We start from the raw sequence: 5,722 nt of genomic DNA, 5'->3' as shown, positions 1-5,722 counted from the left end.
GCTTCGGAAATGGAACCTAAGTTGTCCAAACGCAAGTCCGAAATACACACACAGACACACAGCTACTGGTATAGCATATTTTAGTTGTAGCTATCAGCAAAACATTCTACGAGATCTTATGCCGGGCGCCGGAAGCAGCGTTTTTGGGTCAAAATGTGATTGCTCATTATATATAGTAAAAGTTTTTCAACTGTGATGGGACCAAATTTTTTCACATCAGCAATTTTTTTGCGATTTTTGTGCCAGTTTTGGTGCGATTTGAATGTGTAGTTTCGGCCGCCCAAACTACACACACACACACACACACACACACACACACACACGGCCAGTGCTATGGTATATTAGATAATCAAGGAATATGAATATTTTGCCTGAAAAAAAAAAAAGAGGAATTGTACAATTATAGAAATAAATAACACAAATAAAGTGAGTAAAGGGAAAAAAACAACTTACCTCTTATGCTTCTAGGGTTGTGGGTTGTAGAGTGGGCAGAGTGAGGGAGCACCAGGGATGCTTATCTCTCTCCCCTCCCTTCCGAGGTCAAAAGCAAACATTGAAAAGCAGTCACTGTATGGGAAACACTCTATCATTTTTGTCTTGTCTTACTTGCTTTCTTATTTTTACTTACTGTAACAATTTTTTTTTTTTTACGTGTCCGACTCTGGGCAAAGGCTCAGGGCCTATTTCTTGGGGGCAGTCACCTATCCCAAGGCCCAGTAGTCCTCCTACACCTCCACATGTCACCAATTCGGCGCTAACACCCACTGTCGATATTGAATACATGCTAAGGCTGTCTCATACAGTACTGGTGTACTGGTATTAGTGGAGGTACTTTTACGACATGTCGGCAGGTCATCTGGTAGACCAGGAAAGTCTGCTTTTCTTAGGAAATTCAAATCCTTAAACTGTTCCCAGCCCCAGCCGGGATTCAATCCTGGGTCCATTAGGACTGCAGGCCGCCTCTCTACCGATTCAGCCACCGCGAGCCACGTTTATGTTGTGTTCTAGTCTAACGTTGTCATGTTGATTTTTTGCAGCTAACCAATTGATCGTGTTATTTGCAGCTTCGGAAATGGAACCTAAGTTGTCCAAACGCAAGTCCGAAATACACACACAGACACACAGCTACTGGTATAGCATATTTTAGTTGTAGCTATCAGCAAAAAATTCTACGAGATCCTATGCCGGGCGCCGGAAGCAGCGTTTTTGGGTCAAAATGTAATTGCTCATTATATATAGTAAAAGTTTTTCAACTGTGATGGGACCAAATATTTTGACATCAGCAAATTTTTTGCAATTTTTGTGCCAGTTTTGGTGCGATTTGAATGTGTAGTTTCGGCCGCCCAACCTACATACACACACACACACACACACACACACACACACACACCACACACACACACACACACACACACACACACACACACACACACACACGGCTAGTGCTATGGTATATTAGATAATCAAGGAATATGAATTGTTTGCCTACAAAAAAAAAAAAAGAGGAATACAGTACAACTAAAGAAATAAATAACAAATAAAGTGAGTAAATGGAAAAAAATATACTTCTTATGCTTCTAGGGTTGTGGGTTGTAGAGTGGGCAGAGTGAGGGAGCACCAGGGATGCATATCTCTCTCCCCTCCCTTCCCAGGTCAAAAGCAAACATTGAAAAGCAGTTACTGTATGGGAAACACACTATCATTCTTTTCTTGTCTTAATTGCTTTCTTATTTTTACTTACTGTAACAACTGAGGGAAGACATCTGCTCATGACTGATTCACGAGATGTACTAACCACCTGAATGGACTGGAGGGTACAGTAGGTCTGAGTCAACATCTCCCAACCCTTCGTTCCCTTCCCGAAATTGTTTGCATTTTTTTACAGATTTCGCTGCATCAGTGCCACCGGCCACGCTCGGTAACACGCCATTCGACACCGGCAGCTATAGAGGGGTTAATCAAATACCCTAACCTAATGGTGCCCTGGCTGCTCCTTGGGAGCACCGACACACTACCAAGCCTCACGTAGGCCGGAATGAGCATAGGCAAAAGGGGACAGACCTCCTACTTTTTACGCGGAGTTTTGAACCACTGTTGGTCTTCCACCACAGCGTGCCTTGAGCTACACTTGACAGGTTAGAGGTAACCTCACCCATTGAAGCAAGAATCGGGTCACTTGGGCTTGGAATTAAGTGCTCTATCAACCACACCACCAGACAGGTGTGTGTGTTCTTGCCTAATTGCTCTTACCTAATTGTATCTTCAGGAATGAGTCAAGCTCGTACTGTCTCTTGTAATAAATTATTTTTTTTCATTCATATCCTTAAATCTAAGAATAGTTTTGGCACACACTGTTTCAGTCAGCAGTGCATTCCACTGATCAATTGCCCTATTTGGGAAACTGAATATCCTTATGCATTTATCGCCTCTCTTTCTATGTAGCTCTTTTGCAGTGTCCTCTTCCTAATGCTTCCCCGTAGCTTTTATGTTTATTTATGTCTATTTTCTCTTTCCCTGAGATGCATTTATACAGCATAATCATGTCTCCTCTTTTCCTTCTCTCCTGTAGTGTTGGTAGATTCATTTTTTTTTTTTTTTAGTCTTTCTTCGTAGCTTAGATCCCTTAAGCTTGGTACCCATCTTGCAGCTGCCCTTTGTACTTTTTCAATCTTATCTATGTGTTTTTTGAGACGAGGATTCCAGATTACTGATGTATACTCCAGGGTTGGTCTAATGAATGATGTTATCTTTCTCAGCATGTCTTCATTTATGTATGTGAATGCCGTTCTCATATTTCCAAGCAATGTACACATGTTACATACCTTCTCACTGATGTGGTCAGCCAGAGATAGTCTGTTATTGATAATCACTCCTTGGTCCTTCTCCCTTTCTGATATATGTAAGGTTGATCTTCGTAACTTACAGTATAATCCCAACCTGATCTTTACTCACTTTTACGAAACTTAATTACATGACAGTTGTCCTCATTAAATTCCATTTTTCAATTACTGCTCCATTCATGAAGCTTATTTAATTCTTCTTGTAACTCTTTGCAAAAATCTGTGTTAGTAATTTTCCTTTGTATTTTTGCATCATCCACAAACATATTTAGATAGCTTCCACTCCCAATGTTACTGTCTACGTCATTTATATATAGTAAAAACATAACTGGTGCCAGCACTGAGCCCTGTGGAACTCCACTAACTACTTCCCTTCATGATGAGTAATTTCCCCTTAGTACTGTTCTCATTTCCCCTTTTCTTGAGAAAATCCTGCATCCAACAGTACAGGTTGCCTTGGATACCTCCTTGATGGTACAGTTTCCGTTAAAGTCTTTGGTGCGGTACTCTGTCAAGTGCTTTCTTGAAGTCTAAATGAATACTGTCCACTCATCCTTCTCTTTTCTGTAATGTTTCTGTAACTCTATCATAGTAGATCTAGGAGAAGAACGATGGCTGTCTACAACAGTGGTTATAGAAAGACCAGAAAGGAAGCTAGAGATGAAGACACAGATAGAAGGATAGAAACCGTAAGAGGACATTTTGGAAATTACAGATTTATGTCAGAGTCGATCGAAAGCCTTTGAAATGTCAAGTGCAATGGCAAAGCTTTCGCCAAAGTGCCGAATGGAGGATGACCAGGAGTCTGAAAGGTAGGTGAGAAGATCGCCAGTGGAGCGTCCCTGACGGAACCCATACTGACGATCAGAAAGAAGGTTGTGATAGGAAAGATGCTTTTAAAATGTTTCTATTAAGAATTGACTCGAAAACTTTTGAGATACAGGATGTTAAATCAATTGGACGATAGTTAGAGGGTTGGGAATTGTCACCCTTCTTTGGGACTGGATAAATGACAGCAAACTTCCAGCCAGAAGGAAAGGTACAAGTTGATAGACAAAGGCGAAAGAGTTTGCCTAGGCAGGGTGTAAGCACAGACGCATAGTTCTTGAGAACAACAGGAGGGACTCCATCAGCCCATATGGCTAATTAGTATTGAGGCCTGTGGTCACAGAAAATACATGAGCTGAAGAAATTTTAATGTCAGGCGTGAGGATGTCAGAAGGGGGAAGTAATGGAGGAACAGCACCGGAATCGTCTAAGGTGGAATTGGAGGAGAAAGTCTGAGCGAGGAGATCTGCTTTATTAGTAAAAGAAATAGCTACAGAGCCATCAGAGCAGAAAAGAGGAGGGAAGGATGATGAGGTAAAGTTGTTAGAAAGGTTTTTGGCAAGATGCCAGAAGGAGTGGGAAGACTTCGAGTTAGAGAGTTGAGAGCATTTAGTACGGATTATTATTATTATTATTATTATTTTTTTTTGCAGAGCGAAGAACAGACTTAGCACTTTGTGTGGTCCCCCCCACTCCCCGGGGACTGCAAGACTTAATTATGAGATGCCATTTTGGTTGAATTTTGAATAGGACATGTAGTGTGTACTATGCATTTAGTTTGGTGTTGACAGTTAGAGAAACTCATATTGGAGAGTATGCTGGCTTGCTCTCTGTGTCACTGAAACACTGAAAAAAATGCTAGTTGTAGTCGGATTTGGATTACATTATACTGCTATTCAGGAATAGGTGCTATGGAATGGATATAGAGTCATACTGTTGACTTACTGTGCTACAGATCTACATGAACTTATTTGCAAAGTGCGTAGATCTTCGCCACGTTAAGGTGAATGAACTACAATGTCTCTCACCCCTTTCCGCCCAGTTGTTGGTTACTTGAAGTCGAACAGGATGGTCGAATTTACTAATAACCAAGGCGATTCGGTCCACCTCATAATCGAACCTCATCAAATTTCGTGCCTGTACAGCAAAGTAATCAGTTTCTTAGTGTCCCAGTAACATCAGCGGAAAGTAGAACAACTACACCTTTATCTCCGTTTTTCTTCTTCACCTTGTTTCTCTCTCTCTCTCTCTCTCTCTCTCTCTCTCTCTTTTGGATTTCTCCTTTTGATTGTCAACATTCCTGTTCCATTTGTTTTTCATATTTTGCTTTCATTTCACTTCTTTCTCCTTTATTGGTGTTCGTTTCAGGTCCTACTCTTTTGTTCTTGTATATTTTTGTTTTTATACCTGCTATAGTATTCTGTAATTCCGTTATATTCTTCTTGTCGTTGTCATTGTTTTCATTGCTACTTGTAATAATGTATTTCTCATCACTTCTAGACCTCCCCCCAAAATAAGTGTATTACGCAAGACTGTGTGATGCATGAAACTGAGACAGGACAGTGTGAGGAAGGACTTTGTTACTCAAAACAGTATATGGCTACAAAGTGTGAGGCTGGACAGTGTGATGCATGAAACTGAGACAGGACAGTGTGAGGAAGGACTTTGTTAGACAAAACAGTATATGGCCACAATGTGTGAGGCTGGACAGTGTGATGCAAAGCATGGCAAGACAGGACAGTCCGAGGCAGGACAGGGTATGAACTCAGTCTAACGACATGGTAACAAAAATCATTTTTGCCATCACCAGACGATTTATTTCAATTTATGATGGATCTCTTGCAGAGAGGAGGTTAATGAAGGCTTTATATAACTCCAAGATCGACAGGTCTACCCAAAATTCAATAAAATCACTTGGTGGTAGGAAATGTAGTGTAATATCCGACTGAAGTGATCATCGAGAGAGAGAGAGAGAGAGAGATTATTAAATGCAATCAAAAGACGAATCAAGGAGATGAACCGTATTACAAGAGGGAGGAGGGTGGAGTGAGAAG

The sequence above is a fragment of the Coenobita brevimanus genome, chromosome 79 (assembly GCF_032717465.1).
Source record: "Coenobita brevimanus isolate Jiangsu-jjx chromosome 79, ASM3271746v2, whole genome shotgun sequence".
Lineage (NCBI taxonomy): Eukaryota > Metazoa > Arthropoda > Malacostraca > Decapoda > Coenobitidae > Coenobita > Coenobita brevimanus.
Note: the sequence above shows the minus strand (reverse complement) of the source record.